The 12,662-nt window shown below is 41.9% G+C and overlaps 1 protein-coding gene across 3 annotated transcripts in view; it reads right to left on the bottom strand.

Moving 5' to 3' along the window:
- The window catches only part of mtcl2 (microtubule crosslinking factor 2), a 173,556-nt gene that overhangs the window by 127,403 nt on the left and 33,491 nt on the right, over window positions 1-12,662 (bottom strand). The window lies entirely within an intron of this gene.

The raw sequence follows: 12,662 nt of genomic DNA, 5'->3' as shown, positions 1-12,662 counted from the left end.
CAACTGCAAAACATTTGCTTTGACAAAGAGTTCTAATAGAAGATCTCTGTCCCAAAACATCAACTAATTTTCTCTTTACGAAGAAGCTGCATAACCTACTCAGTTTCTTCAGCAGTTTTAATTTTCATTTCAGATTTCCAGCTTAGTCGTAGAAAACTACAGCACAAAAAAGGGCCCTTTGGCCTTTTGTCTATGCCAAACTATTGAAACTGTCTCGTCCCATCGACCTGCACCAGGACCACTGCCCTCCATACCCCTCCCACTCATATACCTATCTAAACTTTTCTTAAATGTTTAAACCAAAATTGCATCTACCATTTTGCACTGGCAACTCATTCCACACTCTCTGTCATCTTTCACCCTTAACCCTTGACCTTTAGTTGTAGCCTTACCCAATCTCAGTGGAAAAAGCCTGCTTGCATTTACCCTATCTATACCTCTTTCAAAATTTCCCTCAATCTTCGATGTTCTAGGGAATAAAGTTCTAATTTATTCAATCTTTCCTCATACTTCAGCTCCTTGAGCCCCAGCAACATTATTATAAATTTTCTCTGTACTCTTTCAATTTTATTTTCATCTTTCCTGTAGGGACGTGACCAAAACTAAACATAATACTTGAAATTAGGACTCAACAACATCTTATACAACTTCAATATCTCATCTCCCATACTCAGTACTTTGATCTATGAAGGTCAAAGTACCAAAAGCTTTATGATCCTATCTAGATGTGACGTCACTTTCAATGAATTATGGACCTGCATTCCCAGATCCCTTTGTTCTACTCCACTCCTCAGTACTCTACCGTTCACTGTGCAAGACCTACATTGGTTGGTCCTCTCAAAGTGCGACACCTCACACTTATCTGAATTAAATGCCATCTGTCATTTTTCCAGCCCATTTTTCCAGCTGGTCTAATCTTGCTGCAAGCTTTGGTGGTCTTCCTCGCTGTTCACTACACCCAATCTTTGTGTCATCTGCAAATTTGCTGATCAAGTTTACCATTCTATTATCCAGAATAGATAACAAACAACAATGGACCCAGCACCGATCCCTGCGGCACTCCACTAGTCACAGATCTCCAGTCAGAGAGGCAACAATTTACTACCACTCTCTGGCTTCTCCTCCAAAACCATTATCTAATCCACTTTACTAACTCATCTTGAGTACCAAGCAACTGAACCTTCTTGACCAACCTCCCTTGTGGGACCTTTTCAAATGCCTTGAAGTCTACGTAAACAACATCTACTGCCTTACCTCCATCATATTTCCTGGTAACTCCCTCAAAAATCTCTACAAGATTGGTTAGACATGACCTACCATGCACAAAGCCATGCTGACTATCCCTAATTGTCCTTGTCTCTCCAAATACTCATGTATCCGGTCCCTCAGAATACCTTCCAATAAATTTCCCACTACTGATGTCAAGCTTACCAGCCTATAATTTCCTGGTTTATTCTCAGTGCCTTTCTTAAACAACGGAATAACGTTAGCTATCTTCTAATCCTCCAGTTCCTAATCTGTCGCGAAGGGTGATTTAAATATCTCTGCTAGAACCACTGCAATTTCTGCACTTGCCTCCCGTAGGGTCAGAGGGAACACCTTTTCAGGCCCTGGGGATTTATCCACCCTAATTTGCCTCAAGACAGCAAACACCTCCTCCTCTGTAATGTGTAAAAATTAGGTCCATGAAGTTGATGCTGCTTTGCCTCACTTCTACAAATTCTGTATCTGTCTCCAAATAAATGAACATGCAAGATATCCATCTTTTTTGGCTTCATGCATAGATTACCATTCTGATCTACCAGAGGACCAATTTTGTCCCTTGCAATCCTTTGCACGTAACACATCTGTAGAAGCACTGAGAGATTTTCCTTCATTTTGTCCTCTAGAGCAACCTCATGCCTTCTTTTAGCCTCCTGATCTCTTCCTGGGTGTTTTCTTGCACTTATCAAGTGTACCTTTGCCAGAAAACAGCCTGCCCCAATCCATCCTTGGCAGATCCTTTCTGGTACCATCAGGATTGGCCATTCTCCAATTTACAATCTCAAACCCCTGACCACAGAACAGACCAATCCTGAAACAGGATGCAAAGTGTTCCCCTACACAAATATCTGCCATCTGCTCTATCTCATTCCCTAGTAGGAGATCAAGAATCACATATTCTCTCGTTGGGACTTTCATGTACTGATTAAGGACTTTCCTGAACATGTTTGATAAACTCTTTTCCACCCAGTCCTTTTAGAATACGGAAATCTTAGTGAACATGTGGAAAGACCATAAAACCATAATATATATGAGCAGAAGTAGGCCATTCGGTCTATCCAGTCTGCGCTACCATTCAATCATAGCTGGTCTAATTCTTCCCGTCATCTCCACTCCCCTGCCCTCCCCCCATACCCTTTGATGCCTAGGCCAATCAAGAACCTATCTATCTCTGCCTTAAATGCACCCAATGACTTGGCCTCCACAGCCACTCGTGGCAACAAATTCCACAGATTTCCCATCCACTGACTAAAGTAATTTCTCCACATCTCTGTGCTAAATGGACATCCTTCAATCCTGAAGATGTGCCCTCATGTCCTAGACTCCCCTACCATGGGAAATAAACTTTGCCATATCTAATCTGTTCAGGCATTTTAACATTTGGAATGTTTCTATGAGATTCCCCCCCCCCCCCACCCCCCCATTCTCCTGAACTCCAGGGAATACAGCCCAAGAGCAGTCAGATGTTCTTCATACGGTAACCCTCTCATTCCTGGAATCATTCTCATGAATCTTCTCTGAACCCTCTCCAATGTCAGTATATCCTTTCTAAAATAAAGAGCCTAAAACTGCACACAATACTCCAAGTGTGGTTTCACGAATGCCTTATAGAGCCTCAACATTACGTCCCTGCTCTTATATTATGTACCTCTAGAAATGAATGCCAACATTGCATTCACCTTCTTCACAACTGACTCGACCTGGAGATTAACCTTTAGGGCATCCTGCACAAGGACTCCCAAGTCCCTTTGCATCTCTGCATTTTGAGTTCTCTCCCTATCTAAATAATAGTCTGCCTGTTTATTCCTTCCACCAAACTGCATGACCATACACTTTCCAACATTGTATTTCATTTGCCACTTCTTTGCCCATTCCCCTAAACTATCTAAGTCTCTCTGCAGGCTCCCGGTTTCCTTAACACCACCCGCTCCTCCACCTATCTTTGTATCATTGGCAAATTTAGCCACAAATCCATTAATACCATATTCCAAATCATTGACATACATTGTAAAAAGCAGCGGTCCCAACAGCCAGAATAGGATCCCTTTATTCTCGCTCTGTTTTCTGCTGATCAGCCAATGCTCCACCCAAGCTAGTAACTCCCCTATAATTCCATGGGCTCTTATCTTGCTAAGCAGCCTCATGTGTGGCACCTTGTCAAAGCCCTTCTGAAAATCCAAGTATACCACATCCACTGTATTTCCTTTGTCTACCCTGCTTGTAATTTCCTCAAAAATTTGCAGTAGGTTGGTCAGGCAGGATTTTCCTTTCAGGAAACCATGCTGGCTTTGGCCTATCTTGTCATGTGCCTCCAGGTACTCCATAATCTCATCCCTTACAATCGATTCCAACAACTTCCCAACCACTAATATCAGGCTAACAAGGTCTATAGTTTCCTTTCTGCTGCCTCCCACCTTTCTTAAATAGTGGAGTAACATTTGCAATTTTCCAGTCATCTGGTGCAATGCCAGAATCTATCGATTCTTGAACGATCATTGTTAATGTCTCCGCAATTTCTCCAGCTACGTCCTTCAGAACCTGAGGGTGCATTCCATCAGGTCCAGGAGATTTATCCACCCTCAGACCAGTAAGCTTCCTGAGCACCTTCTGAGTCATAAATTTCTTTGCACAAACTTCGCTTCCTGACACTCTTGAATGTCCGGTATACTGCAAATGTCTTCCACTGTGAAGAACGATGCAATATACACATTCAGTTCCTCTGCCATCTCTGCACCTCTCATTTCAATATCTCCAGCGTAATTTTCTTTTAGTCCTATATCTACCCTCAACTCTCTTTTACCCTTTATATTCTTAAAAAAGCTTTTAGTATCTTCTTAGATATTATTTGCCAGTTTCCTTTCATAATTCATCTTTTCCTTCTTAATGATCTTCTTAGTTTTTTACTGCAAGTTTTTAAAAGTTTCCCAATCCTCCATCTTCCCACTAGCTTTGGCTTTCTTGTATGCCCTCTCTTTTGCTTTTCCCTTTGTCTCTGACTTTACTTGTCCGCCAAGGTAATGTCCTTCTTCCATTGGAAAATTTCTTATTTGGAATATACCTGTCTTGTACTTCCCTCATTTTTCACAGGAACTCCAGCCATTGCTGCTCTGCCATCCTTCCTGCTAGTATCCCTTTCCAGTCAACCTTGGCCAGATCTCCTCTCGTGCCATTGTAATTTCCTTTATTCCACTGAAATACCGACACATTGGAATTTAGTTTCTCCTTCTCAAATTTCAAAGTGAACTTGATCTTATTGTGATCACTGTTCACGAAGGGTTCCTTAACTTTAAGCTCTCTTATCAACTCTGGATCATTGTACAACACCCAATTCAGTACAGCTGATCCCCTAGTGGGCTTGACAACAAGCTGTTCTAAAAAGCCATCCCTTAAGGCATTCTACAAATTCTCTTTCAAGGTCTAGTACTGACCTGGTTTTCCCAATCCACTTTCATGATAAAATCCCCAACGATTATCATGACATTTTCTTTCTGACATGCCTTTTCTATCTCCTGCTGTAATTTGTAATCCACATCCTGGCTGCTGTATGGTGGCCTGTATACAACTACCATTAGGGTCTTTTACCCTTGCCATTTCTTAACTTCAACCCATAGAGACTTTACACCTTCCGATCCAAAAGTTACCACCTTTTGTTTCTTGCAACAGTTTCCCTCCAATTTTTTTTCCTCCAAGTCCCATGGACTGTTGGATCATTATACCTTTCTTATTCCTCAGTTCCACTCATAAAGCCTCACTAGACAAGTTCTCTGGTCTGTCCTGACTGAGCACTGCTGTGACATTTTCCCTGATTTGTAATGCCATTTACAAATCCTTCAATCCTTTAATCCATCCCATCTATCACATTTGAAACAACAGAACCCTGGAATATTGAGCTGCCAGTCCTGCCCCTTCTGCAACCATACTAATGGCTACAATGTCATAATTACATGAGTTGATCCAGGCCCTGAGCTCATTTGCCTTTCCTACAATACCTCTTGCATTGAAATATATGCAACTCTGACCACTTGTCCCACCATGCTCAACCTTTTGAGTCCTGAGGTCTTAACAGCATCTGTCTCCACAACTTCTCCACTTTCTGTTCTGGTTCCCATCCCATTGCATCTGCAGTTTTGTTTTGATTTTCTTTTCATTCACTAAACTGTCATCTACTTATTCAAGAACATTTCCAAAAACAATCTAAAATTTGAACTTGAATTTATTTAAATTTGACAATCTATCCCACAACTTGAGGGAGTAAAAATCTTAGTATTATGACTCCATTGCAATGTACAGACATGTGAATTTATAAGTCTCACGGCTTGTAGAAAGAGTGAGTCCCGTAGCCTGTGGGTCCTGGCTTTAATGCTGCGATACTGTTTGTCAGATTGAGGCAGCTGAAAACAGTTTATGGTCGGGGTGACTGGTGTCCCCGATGATCTTCCAGGCCTTCTCTCTGCACCTGCTGCTGTAAATGTCCTCAGTGGAGGGAAGTTCACATCCACAGATGCGCTGGGCTATCCGTACCACTCTCTGGAGTGCCCAGCGATCAAGGTTGATGCAATTCCTGTACCAGGTGGTGAAACATCCAACACACACAAAATGCTGGAGGAACTCAGCAGGCCAGGCAACATCTAGGAAAATAGTACAGTCGACATTTCGGGCCAAAACCCTTTGGCAAATGATACAGACAGTCAGGAGGATCTCAATGGTGCCCCTCTAGAAGATCTTGAAGATTTGGGAGCTCATGATCCCATCAACAGTTGACCTACAGAGGTTGATGCTATCAGTCTTATTCCGCAATGTCTCATTATTTGGGCTCAATTCCTGCTTTTATTATCAACTTGCTCATTTTATGCACCCTGGCGAGCATTTGGTCCCTGATGACAGTTGAGAAGAGCTTCTTTATCTCAACTGCCGATTTTATCGCAACAAGCACAAAACAGACAGAGCTCACTCACTCGGTGAGAACCCATTCAGTCACATACAGATGGGGCAGGTGATTACACACCCTGGTTACAGTCAGGGTGGCCCACAAAGACACACAAGCGAACTGTATAACCCGAGCTAAAATTTAACAATGAATCAACTTGAACATCTCACCATAATCCCATGAATGCATTCTAAAACATGAACAATAAGTAGTGCTGGTTGCTAGGAATGCTGGGCCAAGCTGTTGACCGTGCCCAATAACGCCACAATACATTTACGGCTTTGATAAGATAGCATGCAAGGTTGTACATAATATGGCCAGTAGAAACCTCAATTTATACTTTTGTACTAAAACTCTAGCTTGCTTAAACCTTGACACTTGACATCTGTGAATACCTGATCATTAGTGTCTGGACTGAACCGCTGAGTGGCTAAGTATACAGATTTGGAAGAAGCTTTCGCAATTGGCTATTTTTATCTGTTTACAGAATTCCTAGTTCAAACACACAATTAGGCTCCTAACTAATCATGAGCTTATTAGACTTTGATTGCATGTACAGTCGTGTAAAATTTCACAATGTTTGTATTCTGCACTCACTTTATAGATCTGAAGATGAATGGAAGCACACCAGGAAGCCACTAAACTCTGACAGATAATTGAGTCCTGATAACAATCCTCACAAATTACTGATAAACTCAGCAGGCCAGACAGCATCTTGGGAAAGGAAAAAGAGGTGATGTTTTGGCCAGTAAGAAGCCAGAATAAGAAAGTGGGGGGGGGGGGGGGGAGGAAGAGTATAAGCTAGAAGGTGATAGTTGAAATCAGGTAAGGGAGAGGTCGGTGGGTGGGGTAGGGAGGATGAGGTGGGAAACTGTGAGGTGATAGGTGGCGCAGGTAAAGGGCTGAAAAAGAAGGAATCTGATAGGAAATGAGAACAGACCATGGGAGAAATGGAAGGAGGAGGCACCAGCAGGAGAGAGATGGGCAGGTAAAGAGAAGAGGTATGAGGGGAGCCAGAATGGGAAATGAAAAAGGAGGGAATGGAAAAGTGGGAGAAGTTACTGGAAGTTAGAGAAATCAATGTTGTGTCTACTCTGGATTTCCAGCATCTACAGAGTCTCTTGTGTTTTTGATAACAATACTACAGCGTTCATAGTTTACTTCAGTAAAAAAAAACACAAAAGAGGATGAAAAAATACTGAGAGGAAAGAGAAGAGAAACTGGTTTGTAGAGGGAGATACAATGATTGTAGCTCCAACAATTGATAAGCTTACCATCATCAAGGATAATGTAACCAGTTCAAATAGCACCTCATCCAGATCTTAAACATTTAGTTCCTCCACCACTGTGTACTTACAGTGTGTACCAACTACAAAATGTTCTGCTGACATTTGTCAAGGCTACTCCATCAGTCAACTCCAAACAATGACCTTTACCACCAGCAAGGGCAGTGGATGCATGAAAATGCCACAGTGTGCAAGTTGATCTCATAGCTGCAAGCCACCCTGGCTTGGAATTATTCAGCCATTTGATCAGCATCACTGACCTACAGTACTGTACTAGGGTCTTAGGCAGCACTTTTGCACAGTACTTAAAGTTTCAGAGCTCTTGATCTAACAGCATTACAGCTGTTCAAGAAGTACAGTTGCTCGCCAGCATCTTCTCGAGAATCAAGAAGTGACTGCTGGTTTGGCAATGCTGGTGCCCACATGGGGTAAATTAACAGAAAATATAAACACAACAGAATCTACAGATGCTGGAAATCCAGAGCAACACACAAAAAATGCTGGATGAACTCAGAAGGCCAGGCAGCATGTGTGTGTTGCAATGAACAGAAAGGCTGTACACGAAATATTGAGAAAAGTTTAGAGAATGAAACAGAAAATTAAGGAAATGAGATAAATTAAACGTGACAGGGAAAGAGAACATGAAAGCGATGCTAGAATGGGGGGGGGGGAGACAGAAAATTAATAAGAGGAACAGGAAGGGAAAGTTATGTTAAAAGTACCCATAGTAATCTCTTTATTAGGTACAGCTGCTGGTTAATACAAATATCTAATCAGCCAATCGTAGCAGCAACTCAATGCATAAAAGCATGCTGACATGCTCAAGAGTTTCAGTTGTTGTTCAGACCAAACATCGGAATGGGAGAGGAAATGTTTTCTAAGTGACTTTGACCATGGAATGATTGCTGGTGCCAGACAGGGTAGTTTGAGTATCTCAGAAATTGCTGATTTCCTGAGATTTTCATGCACAATGGGCTTGGTATGAAAAGCAAAGGAAAAGAACAGTGACTGGCACTTCAGTGGGCAAAGAAGCATAGTCAATGAGAATAGTCAGAGGAGAATGGCCAGATTGGTTCAAGATGGCAAAAAGGTAACAGTAACTAAAATAACCACACGTTACAACAGCAGCATCTCTGAACGCACAACACTTCGAACTTTTATGTGGTCAGGTTACAGCTGAAAACCATGAACATACACTCAGTGGTCACATTATTGGGTACAGAAGGTACCTAATAAAGTGCCCACTACTGTAATGTATGTTGAACACCATTAAATGTACAAAGTCTTATGTAATCTTCACTGCAGGAAGGTGGTTTCTCACACCAGGAAGAACATTTGAGGACACAGCTTCAGAATAGAGGGGCTTCCTTTTAGAACAGAGATGACAAGGAATTTCTTTAGCCAGAGAGTGGTGAATCTGTGGAATTCGCTGCCACAGGCAGCTGTTGAGGCCAAGTCTGTATGTATATTTAAGGCAGCGGTTGATAGGCTCTTGATTGGTCAGGGCTGAAGGGATATGGGGAGAAGGTAGGAGATTGGGGTTGATAGGAAAAATAGATCAGCCATGATGAAATGGCAGAGCAGACTCGAGTTATGGGCTTATCTCTAAGAATACAGAGTGAGGCAACTTTGCAGGGCAGAGTCAACCTTGAATATTTAGTTAATAACAGAAAACTCAATTTACAATTCTTTGCGGGAGACACCAAGATTAAACGTTATTAGAAGGAGAGAGCTAGCTGCTGATCTGGAAAACCTGCCCCTTGTTACTCATAACTGCAAGAGGTTTGCAGCATTTGTTCAACTACAATCACTCATTAGTGAAGTGCATCGTTTCGTACAAGCCTCTCGAGAGTGAAGCTCCAGACAACAACAGCTGTCATACCCATGTGGCTGGCTGATGTTAAATAGTATAACAAAGGATTCACTGCAGATTGAAGATTTTTGCCTGGAAATATTTAACTACTTTGGAATTAAATGTCAAGCCAGTGCTCAAAATGATTGACAGGAGCATCTCGAGTCAAGATGAAGATAGAGATGGGCACACTACTACTGTCCCTGACCTCAGCTTCGTTTCACTGAGAAAATTTGGAGAATAGGAAGGCAAATAACAGTTAAGAGTTTCTATTGTTCCTCTCCATGCCTTGTGGCACCCTTGCCATTTATTTAGCATTTGTCTTTTTTTTAAAAACGAGGACGAGTTGCTAGCTTAACGCTCAACCCAGATGGGAAGCGTGCAAGGTGCTGGCTGGATTTGAACCCAGGACCACTTGCCTCAAAGTCTGGTGCAGATGCCTCTATACCACCAACCGGCAGTGTCTGTACATCTAACATATTCAAGAAGGCCTACCTTGATAGATCTGTAGGCCTTGAAATAGAAGTATTTGAAAGAATTCTAGAATTTGCGGTTTAGGCCACAATGTAGCACAAAGAAAATCAGGAATGGATTAGGAATCAATTGTTACGAATGATGAACAACTCTGATGGGCAGAAGGGTGCAAAGTCGCCCCCCCCCCCCCCACCCCTTTGGAGAAATCGCAAATCGCTACTATTTCAAGGCTGCTACCAAGGAAATGAAAGGGACAAAAGGAAATCTGCCAAGACAGTTGTTATTGATAAACAGCTCATGTCAGTTAATGAGAGAGAGACAACGCAGAGATACACAAAGTGGAATGTCTCCTCCTAACAAAAGCGGAACGGAACCACTGATTACTGCTATTGTCTTTTGGAGAAGGTTTGTGTACTAGGTACTGTTCTATTCATTGAAACCCCTCAAGGGGCAACCAGAGTGGGCTGGGTTTGATGGGTTGCATCATCCCAACCTGACTGACACCTGAGACCCAGTGAGTGGGGATAAAAGTAGGGTCTGGGGAACACCCCTCAGACGCACCAAGAGAGATGCTACGAGACCGGTGGGGGCTTGTGTGTGTGTCCACCCTTGCCTGGGTGATGAGTCCTCCACGGAACAGTCTAGCTAAAGGACGGAGGGGTCATACGTGAATGGCCACAACAACAACAACGCATCAACGGATCAAGATCGTAAAGGAAAGTCGGCAAGTCAATAGCTGTTACTGCTCTCTCTCTCCAACAATTGCAACACAGCGACCAACAACTACCGCAGCCTGCATGAACTGAACTGAACTTTATATTTCCATCGGACAATTCATTATCCCCTAGACAACGATAGAGCTTATTTCTTATTGATTATTATTATACCCGCACTTTTAGGTTTCGTATTGATGACGTATATTATCCATATATTTGCATTGATATTATTTTTGTGTATTTTTACTAATAAATACTGTTAAAAATAGTATCACCAGACTCCAAGGGATACTCCTATCTTTGCTGGTAAGACACCCAGTTACCAGCAAAGATAGAGAGGTCCGTTGAAGTCTGATGGTACTATTTTTAAACGTTTTTATTTATAAAGGGGCACAAAAGTAAGGTTAATACAAACATTCAGATACTATACGTCGTCAATACTCAATCTAAAGCGCGGGTATAGTAATAATCATCAATAAGAAGTAGCTCTATCGTTTTGTCTAGGGGTAAAAATATTGTCCGATGGAAATATAAAAGTCTCTCCAGTTCATGCAGGCTTTAGCCTTTTGGGGACCGCTGGGTTTCACTTGTTGGAGAGAGACGGAGAGAGATTTTGGTGAGAAGAAACTTACCCGGGTCTTTTAGGACGCAAACCGTTGAATCGGGAACGTGGGTTCCCCGTTGTTAGTTCGAAGTCCTTTTTCGGTGTTATCAGCCACCCGTTCCCCAGGCCAGGGGAAACGGACCACACGTGGCTTCCGAATAGCTTCCCGTTATCACGGGAGCGATGAGCGATGGTGTCTCCTTCTGGTGCGTCGCTAGGGGACTGCCCCCTGCAGCCCCTCTTTTATCTTGACTTGCAGGGTTGTAGATGTCAATCAGGGTGGGGTGATGCAATCCCCAGCCCACATTGCCCGAGGGTGTACACGTAGCCCTGAGAGCTGGCACGTAGTATAGGATCGCAATCCACAAAGGTGTCTCCAAGAAACAATGGCCAAATTCGTTGCTTTGTCCTGCTGAGGATTCTCTCTCATTTCCTGGGTCCAAGACCCGAATTAATAGCGATCTTGCGATTCTCAAGAAGGAGGGGGCTGGGATCATAACACAATACTGAAGCAGGACTATCATTGTCCAAGATGCCAAGTCTACAGAAATTTAAGGACAAAATAAGGGGCTAAGCTAAGAAGGGATTTGAAAATACAAATTTGTTCGATCTTGAAGTAATGTAGGTCAGCAAACACTGAGTTGAGACATGAATGGGACAAAGCTATGCTAAATCAGTCCCTGCCTTTCGAAAGCAGGTGTATCCCATCTCTCATAATCCCCTCCAGTAATTTTTTCACTGATTTAACTTCACCTGCCTGTAGTTCATTGGCTTGTTCTTGCAGTCCTTCTTAAATAAACACATATGTCATTGGTTTATAAATGGTGTGCCACCCTCTGCCTGGAAGAATATGTATACTATATCAAAATTCATTTCACCCAGCCCTTTCCCTTTACAAAATTTTGCCGAATGGAAAAAATTCTTGGAATGCATTCCATTTGTGAATCAAGCAATACATATTTCCTTCAAGTATTACAAGAGCTGAAAACTGATGAACACAATTGCTCATTTATCTAAACTGGTCAATGGACCAGAAGATAACAGTATTTTTAAGGTTAATTATATAATTTAATTCACCTGATTTATAAATAAAACATATATTTTGTCCAAGTTGTAATCACAGCTTTCCTTCTGGTTTCTTTATAGGTATTTAAAGTTTGCTTCTTTAAAACATAGCATTACATACAGTACAGATACAGGTCATTTGACCAAAGTCTATGTTGGTGTTTATATTCCACTTGAACCTCCTCCCATACTTCTTCCAACTGTGAGCATAATTTTGTACTCCTTCTGTCACATATTTTCATGAGGCTTACATTCACACACATCTAATTCTAACAACTACATTTCTTTTTTTTAATAAATTTTTTGAGTTTTTACAATGCAACAAAACAAAAAAAGGTTTATACAGTGCAAAACAAGCATATCAAAAGTACAGTTCATAACAATTAAACAAAGCACCCATAGTAGAATCATGTAAAGTTAGTTACCACCCCACCTTCCCACTTACCCAAATCCAAGCCAACCTTACAGTATATAA

This window comes from Hemitrygon akajei, chromosome 11 (assembly GCF_048418815.1).
Source record: "Hemitrygon akajei chromosome 11, sHemAka1.3, whole genome shotgun sequence".
Lineage (NCBI taxonomy): Eukaryota > Metazoa > Chordata > Chondrichthyes > Myliobatiformes > Dasyatidae > Hemitrygon > Hemitrygon akajei.
The sequence above is the reverse complement of the archived record's forward strand: the minus strand, read 5'-3'. Positions and strand labels throughout refer to the sequence as shown.